The sequence below is a fragment of the Bombina bombina genome, chromosome 1 (genome assembly GCF_027579735.1).
Source record: "Bombina bombina isolate aBomBom1 chromosome 1, aBomBom1.pri, whole genome shotgun sequence".
Taxonomy (NCBI): domain Eukaryota; kingdom Metazoa; phylum Chordata; class Amphibia; order Anura; family Bombinatoridae; genus Bombina; species Bombina bombina.
In genome coordinates this window covers 382,562,295-382,574,809 of record NC_069499.1, presented here as the reverse complement: position 1 = coordinate 382,574,809, position 12,515 = coordinate 382,562,295, and the positions used below count along the sequence as shown (strand labels likewise).

General features: G+C 44.1%; 1 protein-coding gene across 2 annotated transcripts in view; it reads left to right on the top strand.

Moving 5' to 3' along the window:
- Window positions 1-12,515, top strand: part of GTDC1 (glycosyltransferase like domain containing 1) — an 849,799-nt gene that overhangs the window by 745,681 nt on the left and 91,603 nt on the right. The window lies entirely within an intron of this gene.

The following is a 12,515-nucleotide window of genomic DNA, read 5'->3' as shown; positions in this document are numbered from 1 at the left end:
ACTTTGCTTCTTCAGTTAGGCTGGATCATTTGCTAGGTGATTTCCAAAAGCTGAGGCTGAACTTTTACTAATGCCAGTATTTATGCAACATATGGTTCATCTGGTCTTGCCCAAACGTGTTGTTAAAGCATCTTAATATTTTCAGATTATCACTGGTAGTTCAGTTTGGTCCATGAATAGTTTATTTTGAGATATATGCTCTGCATTCTGTATTTATCTGTTGACTGAAGTACATTTTATACATCTGTTAATAGGTTGCTGATACTGCTGTTAATGTCAGAAAAAATATATAATATGGAAAAATTAGTCTGGTGGAGTAAATACCCTAGGTTGTCTAAATTCTACAAATATATACTCTTGTGTAGCAGTTTTGAATTGGGTGGCTGCTATTTAACTTATTAAAGTCCAATCATAGCATATTTTAATGTTAAACCAATAATTCCATCTTTATAGTGTTTGACCTATATTTGCTATAAATTATCTGGAAACCTAAACATATGGGGTATTCCTAAAATCAGGACACTATACAATGCATTCAGAAAATATTCAGACCCATTATTTTTTTCACATTTTTTATGCTGTAGCCTTGTACTGAAATGACTTAAATTATTATTTTATTTTTTCACATTAATCTACACTCCATTCTCTAAATACAAAGCAAAAAACAAATTTTTGATAACTTTGCAAATATAATAATATAAAGAACTGAAATATCACATTGACATAAGTATTCAGACCCTTAGCTTGGTACTTAGCTGAAGTACATTTGGCAGTAATTACAGCCTCAAGTTTTTATTGTATATGATGCAACCATTCAGCCATTCTTCTCTGCAGATCCTCTTAAGCTGTCAGGTTGGTGACCGTCGGTGGACAACCATGTTCAGGTCTCCAGAGATGTTCAATGTCCAGGCTCTGGCTGGGCCACTCAAGGACATTCACAGAGTTGTCCCTAAGCCATGCTTGCATCATCTTGGCTGTGTGCTTAGGATCATTGTCCTGTTAGAAGGTGAACCTTTAGCCCAGTCTGAGGTCCTAAACATTTCTGACCAGGTTTTCATTAAAGATATTGTTATATTTTGCTGTGTTCAGTTTTCCCTCAACACTGACCAATACCGTAGTCCCTACCACTGAAAAACATACCACAGAATGATGCTACCACCACCATGCTTCACCATTGGGATGATATTGTGTAGGTGCTGAGCAGTGCCTGGTTTCCTCCAGACATGACCATTGGAATTGAGGCTAAACAGTTCAATATCTGTTTTATCAGACAAAGAGAATCATGTTTCTCACAGGGTTAAGGTTTTTTTTTCCCAAGAAGAGGCTTTTATCTGGCCAATGATTGCTGTCCTTCTGCAAGTTTCTCCCATCTTCCATACACATGATCATCAAGTTCTTGGTCACCTCTTTTACCGAGGCCCTTTTCCCCCAATTGCTCAGTTTGGCCAGGCGTCCAGCTCTAGGAAGAGTCCTGGTTATTTCAAACTTCTTCCATTTAAGAATTAAAGTCAATGTGCTCTTGGGAACCTTCAATGCAGACAAATTTTGTAGCCTTCCCCTGATCTGTGCCTCAACACAATCCTGTCTGTGAGCTCTGTAGACGGTTCCTTTGATCGCACGACTTGGTTTTTGCTCTCTGATATGCATTTTCAACTGTGAAACCTTATATAGACAAGTGTGTGCCTTTCCAAATCATCTCCAATCAATTTTATTTGCCACAGGTGGACTCCAATCAAAGTGTATGTAAGAAAACTGCAACAACAAAAACATTTTTTTTTTCATTTTTCTAAATTTTCAGTATTAAATTCCTATTTATTATTATTTTATTTACCCATATAGGATATTACGAGAAAGCTCTGTCTGTTAAAAAGCGGTATATAATATCTTTGGGTGTACTTAACAAGAGTGTAGATTATTATGGTGAAACTAATACTGAGCAATGACCTGTGTCATATAAAGGGACATTTAAAACCAGTCTGTTTCATTGTTGTAATAAAAACGCACTCAGAAGTGGTTTATACTTAATAGAAATCATTGCAATATGTATTATTCATCATTTTAAAATTATTTTACCTTTAATTCTCTTCTCTAACTTCATTTATGCAATGTCTATTACTTCCTGTCACAGCCCCTTGAGGACGCTGGGTTCTGTACAGGAGGGCAAAGGAATAGTTTTTCCTTTTAAGTCTTGCTAAGAGACACCATAAAATAGCTCTAGTCAGTTTATTATCCATGATAAGTAGAGATCTTCTGCTGCTAAAAGCATGTTACTGTAGAATTTCTTAGTGCTAATCTTGCAAGAAAACAAGTAAGTTGTTTGTTTGTTTTTAACACAATCTGTTTATTTTTTAAGACATTTTTTTTTTTTTTTACTAAAGAAGCACTTTTCCCTACCCCTTTAAGAACATAAACTGCAAAAAACATTTGTCTTTAAGGTGTTAAAGAAAGTAGTAATCTATATGATCTAAATAATAAATATGTAGAATGCTGAACACTGAGATTTTCTCCAATGTCGTTCAGCAGTGCGGGAACATCTGTGTATGTAGCCTGTCAGAGGACTATGCCAGGGCTGAGGTTGAGTGCGTTACTTTCAGGCTATGGGAGAAGGGGCCAAATTGTCAAGGACCAATGTAAAGTTGGAGTTGCAGTGACCAGGGCCAGACTGGGACCAAAAATAGGCCCGGGCATTTTAAGGCAGAGCAGCCCCCACCAATATTTTAAATGACCATATGGAGGACTGGCAACTTTTGGTCCAGCAGTCAAGTACAACCCAGAGACCCCGGGGAAACAGCAACTGCGCCACTTTGAAATCCAATTTTTAATAATGAAAATAACACAGCAAGTGAAACACATAGCATATAATAAATAAAATAAGGCTGTTTAAACTTGAACTTTAATGTAAACTATATAATGATTATCAGAATCTATACACTGTGCATGCTACTCTGTATAAGCGGGGAGTATGAATATGCCCCCACAGCCCCCTGCAATACATTATGCCCCCAGCCGCCCTGTAATACATTATGCCCCTAGCCGCCCTGTAATACATTATGCCCCTAGCCCCCCCCCCTGTAATACATTATGCCCCTAGCCCCCCTTGTAATAAATTATACCCCCAGCCCCCTTGTAATAAATTATACCCCCAGTCCCCTGTAATAAATAATGCCCCCAGCCCCCCTGTAATAAATCATGCCCCAGCTCCATGTAATAAATTATGCCCCAGCTCCCCTTCAATACATTATGCCTCTAGCCCCCCTGTGATAATTTATGCCTCCAGCCCCCCTCTGTCATTAATTATGCCCAGCAAAAAATGATGCCCCCAGCCCCCCTGAAATAAATGATTCCACCTGCCCCCTTGCAATATAATGAAGCCCCCAGCCCCCCTGCAATCAATGATGCACCCAGCCCCCCTGTAATAAATTATACTCCCAGCCCCCAGCAAGAAAATTATGCCCCCAACCCCCCTGCAATAAAACGATGCTGCCTGCAATAAAATTATGCCCCCAGACCCTGCAATAAATTATGCCCCATCCCCCCTGCAATAAAATGATGCCCCATCCCCCTGCAATAAAGTGATGCCCCCATCCCCCCTGCAATAAAATAATTATCCCAGTCCCCTGCAATAAAATAATGCCCCAGCCCCTGTAATAAAATAATGCCCCCAGTCCCCCTGCAATAAAATGATGACCCTAGCTGCCTGCAATAAATGATGCACCCAGCCCCCCTGTAATAAATTATACTACCAGTTTCCTGCAATAAAATGATGCCCCCAGCCATAAATGATGCCCCCAGGCCCCTGTAATAAAATGATGCTCCCAGCAATAAAATTATGCCCCCTGCAATAAAATGATGCCCCTATCCCATGCAATAAAATAATGATCCCAGCCCCCTGCAAGAAAATAATGCCCCCAGCCCCATGTAATAAAAAAATGCCCCCAGCCCCATGTAATAATAAAATGCCCCCAGCCCCCCTGCAATACAATAATGCCCCCAGCCCCTCTGCAATAAAAAAGATGCCCCAGTCCCCTTCAATAAATGATGCATCCAACCCCCCTGTAATAAATTATACCCCTGTCCCCCTGCAATAAAATGATGCCCCAGCCATAAATGATGTCCCCAGCCCCCCTGCAATAAAATGATGCTCCCAGCAATAAAATGATGCCCCCAGTCCCCCTGCAATAAAATGATGCCCCCTGCAATAAAATGATGCCCCCATCCCCCATGCAATAAAATAATGATCCTAGCCCCCCTGCAATAAAATAATGCCCCCAGCCCGCCTGCAATAAAATTATGCTCCCAGCAATAAAATGATGCCCCCTGCAATAAAATGATGCCCCCAGTCCCCCTGCAATAAAATGATGCCCCCAGCCCCCTGCAATAAAATGATGCCCCCATCCCCCCATGCAATAAAATAATGATCCCAGCCCCCCTGCAATAAAATAATGCCCCCAGGCCCCCTGCAAAAAAATAATGCGCCCAGCCCCTCTGCAATAAAATGAATCCCCCAGCCCCCTGCAATAAATGATGCACCCAGCCCCCTGTAATAAATTATACTCCCAGCCCCCAGCCATTAATGATGCCCCCAGCCCCCTGCAATAAAATGATGCTCCCAGCAATAAAATCATACCTCCTGCAATAAAATAATGCCCCCAGCCTTGTGCAATAAAATGATGCCCCCATCCCCCCTGCAATAAAATAATGATCCCAGTCCCCAGCAATAAAATAATGCCCCCAGCCCCCTGCAATAAAATAATGCCCCTGCAATAAAATAATACCCCCTGCAATAAAATTATGTCCCCAGCCCCCTGCAATAAATGATGCACCCAGCCCCCCTGTAATAAATTATATCCCAGCCCCCTGCAATAAAATGATGCCCCCAGCTCCATGTAATAAATTATGCCCCCCAGCCCTCATTCAATAAATTATACTCCCAGCCCCCAGCCATTAATGATGCCCCCAGCCCCCTGCAATAAAATGATGCTCCCAGCAATAAAATCATAACTCCTGCAATAAAATAATGCCCCCAGCCTTGTGCAATAAAATGATGCCCCCATCCCCACGCAATAAAATAATGATCCCAGCCCCCTGCAATAAAATAATGCCCCCCTGAAATAAAATAATACCCCCAGCCCCCTGCAATAAAATGATGCCCCAGCCCCCTGCAATAAAATGATGCCCCAGCCCCCTGCAATAAAATGATGCCCCAGCCCCCTGCAATAAATGATGCCCCCAGCCCCTCTGCAATAAAATGATGCCCCCAGCCCTCCATGCAATAAAATAATGATCCCAGCCCCCCTGCAATAAAATAATGCCCCCAGCCCCCTGCAATAAAATGATTCCCCCAGTCCCCTGCAATAAATTATGCACCCAGGCCCCTGTAATAAATTATACTCCCAGCCCCCAGCCATTAATTATGCCCCCAGCCCCCTGCAATAAAATGATGCTCCCAGCAATAAAATCATACCTCCTGCACTAAAATAATGCCCCCAGCCTCGTGCAATAAAATGATGCCCCCATCCCCCCTGCAATAAAATAATGATCCCAGTCCCCAGCAAGAAAATAATGCCCCCAGCCCCCTGCAATAAAATAATGCCCCTGCAATAAAATAATACCCCCAGCCCCCTGCAATAAAATTATGCCCCCAGCCCCCTGCAATAAATGATGCACCCAGCCCCCCTGTAATAAATTATATCCCAGCCCCCCTGCAATAAAATGATGCCCCCAGCTCCATGTAATAAATTATGCCCACCCAGCCCCCATTCAATAAATTATGCCCCAGCTCCCCTTCAATACATTATGCCTCCAGTCCCCCTGTAATAATTTGTGCCTCCAGCCCCCTTCAGTCATTAATTATGTCCAGCAAAAAATGATGCACCCAGCCCCCCAGCAATACATGATTCCACCTGCCCCCTTGCAATATAATGAAGCCCCAGCCCCCCTGCAATAAATGATGCACCCAGCCCCCCTGTAATAAATTATATCCCAGCCCCCCTGCAATAAAATGATGCCCCCAGCTCCATGTAATAAATTATGCCCCCCAGCCCCCATTCAATAAATTATGCCCCAGCTCCCCTTCAATACATTATGCCTCCAGCCCCCCTCAGTCATTAATTATGTCCAGCAAAAAATGATGCTCCCAGCCCCCCAGCAATAAATGATTCCACCTGCCCCCTTGCAATATAATGAAGCCCCCAGCCCCCTGCAATAAAAGATGCACCCAGCCCCCCTGCAATAAAATTATGCTCCCAGCAATAAAATGATTCCCCCTGCAATAAAATGATGCCCCCAGCCCCCTGCTATAAAATGATGCCCATTGCAATAAAATGATGCCCCCAGCCCCCTGCAATAAATGATGCACCCAGCCCCCCTGTCTCTTATGGAGGGTGGTACCTTTCGAAATGGGACTGAAGTTTTAAGTAGTCAGTGAGAGCCTGGGTGAGAGTTAGAGTCCGGAGATGCAGGGAGAGTCTTTCTGCGAAACCATCCCGACTCATTAACAGCTCCACAAGCAATCCGCGTTGACGAGTTTCGCTTCCTGCTTTCTGCACTCAAGTCCATGTCAGGAGCGATGCTTCTACCTGTCACACTTGAAGGGCCGTGTTCCTGTTCCACGGCATAGATTCTGGTAAGAAGACAGGGTCACAGTGTTACGCCTTTTATCTTATGTAAATCAAGGGTTAATATTCCTGGTAAGGGGATTATTAAACAGGGTGGGGGGGGTTATACATTAAATTATTTATTGTGTGATTGCTGCATTATGTGTGAGATGAGGCTCTGGCAATGTTGGAAGTTTCAGGTTGACTTCCGGGAGTATTTGCATGGCCGGTTTTGGCGCATTTTCTCCTTAGTGCAGGGGTGGTCCTGCAAGGCAATCCATGTGACCGGGTGCAGTCTCCACTTCCTCTTTTAATCAGCGGTGCAAGAAACAAAGCGGTTTCTGTAGTCCGGGTCATAGGAGGTGGTGAGTGCCCCGGCCATTGGAGGTATAAGGGTGCCTGTTTATTAAGTTTATCTAGTCCATAATAAAAGTTCAAGCTATGGAGGACTCTGACACATTAGAGGGTACTCCCTCTTTAACAAAGTCTCATTCCTGTGTTTATTGTGAGGAGGTTCTTGTAGATCAGCCTGCTCAACTATGTTCCACATGCCTTGATAAGGTTGCGACATCTAAAAATAAAGGGATGTTTAGTACTACTGAGCCGTCCACCTCTGAGGGTTCCCTGTCCTGTGAGGTGCGTTCCCTGCTTTCATCTCCGAGTGCACATGCAGCACCCCAGGGTACAACCATTACTCCTACGGGAGAGATTCGTTGGCCATCAGATTTTGCAGTTCAACTACAAACGACAGTATAGAAAGTTGTCCATGCCTTACCATGTTCTGCTAAGCGCAAGCGTAGAGCATATCATGGTGGCCCGGCCCAGGGGTTGTCTACGCCTATGGAAATATCAGAGCCATTATACGATGGCGAGGCCCACTCCGACTCTTCGGGTCGGAGTCCGTGTCATTTCATTCTCTGGCTGCGGAGGAGCCTGACTTAAGGTTTAGGATAGAGAATTTGCGCTTTTTGCTGAAGCAAGTGCTTGCTACTCTGGAGGTTCTGGAACCGAAGCTTCCAGAGGAACCTTTGATTCCTAAGCTTGATAAGGTATACAAGGACAGGGTGGTGCCTCAGACCTTCCCGGTTCCTGTTAAGATGGCTAATATTATTAAGAATGAATGGGAGCGATTAGGTTCTTCCTTTTCCCCTTCTTCTTCCTTTAAGAAACTGTTCCCCGTTCCGGACTCTCAGCTCGAGCAGTGGGGGACTTTCCCTAAGGTGGATGGTGCTATTTCCACACTCGCGAAGCGGACAACTATTCCCCTTGAGGATAGTTTGTCGTTTAAAGAGCCCATGGATAAAAAAGTTGGAAAACATGTTAAGGAAGATGTTTCAGCACACATAGTTTGTTTTTCAACTGGCAGCATCTATAGCCTCGGTTGCCAGAGCTGCGACATATTGGTGTGAATCCCTGTGTGATATGGTTGAGAGGGAGACTTCCATTGACGAGATACAGGATAAGATTAAGGGGTTAAGGGTCGCTAATTCTTTCATTTGTGACGCCAATTTGCAAATTCGCCTGAACGCAAAAGTTTCAGAATTCTCCGTTTTAGCTTGCAGGGCTCTGTGGCTAAAGTCTTGGTCGGCGGACATGACCTCTAAGTCGAGGCTGTTGTCTCTGCCTTTCCAAGGAAAGATTCTGTTCGGTCCAGGATTGGATTTGATCATATCCACGGTTACGGGAGGCAAGGGAGCTTTCCTACCACAGGATAAGAAGGCTAAGCCTAAAGGATCTACTTTTTGTTCCTTTCATGCGAAAGCAGATCAGGCCAAGGGAACTTGGGAGCCTGCTCAGTCTTGGAACAAATCCAAGTAGAACAAGAAGCCCGCTGAGACAAAATCGGCATGAAGGTGCGTCCCCCGACCGATCTCCAGACTAAGGGGGCAGATTATCTCTCTTCTCCGAAGCCTGGTTGCAGGACGTTCAGGACCCTTTGGTTCTGAAGTTTGTCACCCAGGGTTACAGGATAGGATTCAGGTCCCATCCGCCATAGGGGCTGATTCCTCCTGTCAAACCTGTCTTCAAGACCAGAAAAAGAGAGATACCTTTCTAGAATGTGTGAGGGATCTCTCCTCTCTAGGTGTTATCGTACCAGTACCCCAAGCAGAAAGGGGTCTAGGGTACTATTCAAATCTTTTTATGGGTCAAAAGAAGGAGGGCACGTTCCGCCTGATTCTGGACCTAAAGTGTTTAAACAAGTTTCTGGCTGTTCCATCGTTCAAAATGGAAAGGATCAGATCTATTCTGCCCCTAGTTCAAGAGGGACAGTTCATGATGACAATAGACTTGAAAGATGCTTAACTTCATATTCCAATTCACAGGGACAACTTCAAGTTCCTTAGATTTGCGTTTCTGGACAAACACTTCCAGTTTGTGGACCTTCCCTTCGGTCTGGCGACTGCCCCGAGGGTCTTCACAAAGGTTCTGGGGGTGCTACTTGCAGTGGCCAGATCCAGGGGCATAGCTGTGGCGCCCTATTTGGACGACATCCTAGTCAAGGCAGAGGATCATTCGAGGGCTCTTCTTTTCTTGCTCCAATCTCACGGTTGGAAGATCAACTCAGGAACGAGTTCCATGGTTCCCAGCAACAGGGTGGAGTTCCTGGGCACTATACTAGACTCTATGTCCATGAAGATATTTCTCACAGATCAGCGACGCAGGAAGATTGCACCTGTCTTGCCCTTCAGTCCTCCTCAAGCCCTTCGGTGGCTCAGTGTATGGAGATGATCGGGCTCATGGTCTCTAGCATAGACGTCATCCCTTTCGCCAGGTTCCATCTCAGACCTCTTCAATTGTGCATATTGAGACAATGGAATGGCGACCATTCAGATCTATCACAGCGGATATCCATGGATGCTCAGACCAGGGACTCACTGTCTTGGTGGATCCGTCCGGAGCATCTGTCCCTGGGGGCATCCTTCTTAAGACCGTCCTGGGAGATTGTGACCACGGACGCAAATCTTGCAGGATGGGGAGCTGTTTGGGGTGCCAGGATGGCACAAGGAAAATGGTCTCGGGAGGAGTCTCTCCTTCCAATAAATATTCTGGAACTTCGAGCAATTTACAATGCTCTGAGGGCGTGGCCTCCTCTGGGGTCGTTCAGCTTCATCAGATTCCAGACCAACAACATTACCTTGGTGGCTTACATCAACCATAAGGGGGGTACGAGGAGTTCCCTAGCAATTAGGGAGGTATTTTGGAGTGGGCGGAGTCCCACAGCTGCTCGTTTTCAGCAATCCACATTCCAGGTGTGGACAACTGGGAAGCGGACTTTCTCAGCAGGCAATCCTTCCATCCGGGGGGAATGGTCTCTTCACCCAGAAGTGTTTACACAGATTTGTCTCAGATGGGGAACGCCGGAGATAGATCTCATTGCGTCCAGACACAATTGCAAGCTACCCAGATACGAGTCGAGATTGAGGGATCCCCGATAGATGCCTTAGTGGTGCCTTGGGGATTCAGCCTAGCTTACTTTTTTCACTGTTACCACGTCTACCTCGTGTAGTGGCACGCATCAAACAGGAGTGAGCTTCGGCCATCCTGATTGCTCCATCGTGGCCGCGGAGGACATGGTTTGCGGATCTGGTGGGGATTTCATCCTCTCTATCATGGAGGTTACCCTATCGCAGGGATCTGCTGGAACAGGGTCCCTTTAAACATTAAAATCTCGTTTCTCTGAGGCTGACTGCGTGGAGATTGAATGCTTAGTCTTAGCCAAGAGAGGTTTTTCTGAAAGTGTGATTGACACTCTAGTTCAAGCAAGGAAGCCAGTCACTCGTCGCATCTACCATAAGGTGTGGAGGACTTACTTGTCCTGGTGTGAGAATCATGGATTTCCTTGGCACAACTTGAAGGTATCCAGGATTCTGTCCAGGAGGGTTTGGAGAAGGGTCTTGCCGCTAGTTCCTTAAAGGGACAGACTTCGGCTTTATCAATCTTGTTGCACAGGAGACTCGCTGAGCTTCCTGACATTCAATCTTTCGTTCAGGCTCTGTCTAGAATCAGGCCTGTCTTTAGGCAGTCTGCTCCCCCGTGGAGCTTAAATTTGGTCCTTAAGGTATTGCAGAGGGTTCCGTTTGAGCCTATGTATTCCATTAAGTTTCTGTCCTGGAAGGTTCTCTTCTCTGGCTGGGTGTCAACCCTAGCTCCCTGCTAACTTCATTGACCACAGTGAAGTTTCCCTTTTCAGATAGCTTCATTACTTTCTATTGCAGACATCTCACATTTGGCAGGGACACTCCCTTTAAATAATTCCCTGAGTGTTAGCATTACTTTTCTCAGCTGATCCGTGAATGTTAGATAATCTAGCTCAGAGAGAGAGATAAATAGAAGACACTGAGAAATAATCATAGGTCTTAAAGGAAGTAGAGATATGTGAAGGTTACATGAAAGTAGATCATAGATAAGATATAATGTCCTAAGAGACTTGTAAATAGAATACACAACTCTGTACTCACAAACTTTGTTGCACATCCAGTGCAATAATAGGCAGACCGAAGCTTCAGAGCCGCTCGGCTGACTCAAACACTTAGGTGTAGAGGCTTGGCCGCGGGGAGGCTCGTCTCCGATGATATATCTGGACCAGGAAGGAGCACGCCCAATCAGATGGTAGCACCTATGATAGGTCTACATCGTGCAAGCTTGCAAGGAGTCATCCGTAATAACGGCCATCGTAGAGCAAGGTTCAATGATGTAAAAAGATTTATTTAAAAGACAAATTTAAACGCATAATGTTGCACAGCAATGCGTTTCTTGGCAGTGGTTGCCATTTCATCAGGCTGTATAGCAAATATGGTACCTTGCTCTGTTTGAACATATGAGAAGCCAATAGGAATAGCAGAATGTCACACACTCACCGATGCGCCGTACCCGATTGGGCATTGAAGGCACTAAAAAGAACCAATGCAATAATGAGGTGCATGAGTGTGTGTGAGACAGACCAAAAATAACAATAACACATAAAAACACATATCGAAAAATAAGCCCAACTGGAATGATATTAATCAAATAGGGTAATGATGATAAATCACGAGGGAAGTAATAATAGTATGTGTTGTAAACAATAGAAAAAATAGTATAACAAAATTGTTCTTCAAAAATTGTATTTTATTTCAAAATACTGGCTGATCTAGCTCAGAGAGAGAGAGAGATAAATAGAAGACACTGAGAAATAATTATAGATCTTAGAGGAAGAAGAGATATGTGAAGGTGACATGAAAGTAGATCATAGATGGAACATAATAAAAACAAATTCCTCTATCAAACAGCACTATCTCCTCCCTCTGTGTGTTTATTATTTGTTTCTCTATCTCCTATGTTTGTTTGATGAATTGATGAGGAATTGAGGCAGTTACATTTATTTCACGTTTGAATGTAGAATAAGCATCTTTGGTTTACTGTACTAAACTGTTTATAATTTGCCATATGGACTCAACATGGACGTGGTGACTGCACTAAGCAGTGCTTGAATGCTTTGGATTTTAATATTAAAGGAATATAAAACCCAACATTTTCCTTTTGTGATTCAGATAGAACATACAATTTTGAACAACTTTCAAATTTACTTCTGTTATCACATTTGCTTCGTTCTCTTGGTATCCTTTGCAGAGGAAGCAGCAATGCACTACTGGGAGCTAGCTGAACATATCAGGTGAGACAATGACAAGGCATAAATGTGCAGCCACCAATCAGAAGCTAGCTCCCAGTGGTGAAATGCTGCTCCTAAGCCTTCCTAGACGTGCATTTCAAGAAAGATATAAAGAGAACCAAGCAAATTAGATAGAAATAAATTGGAAAGTTGTTTAAAATTGCATACACTGTCTGAATCATGAAAGTTTAATTTTGGCTTTATCCTCCATTTAAATTAAAAATGAGTTCCTGGGGAGGAGCTTTGTTGTGCTTTCACTGGAGAGTAAT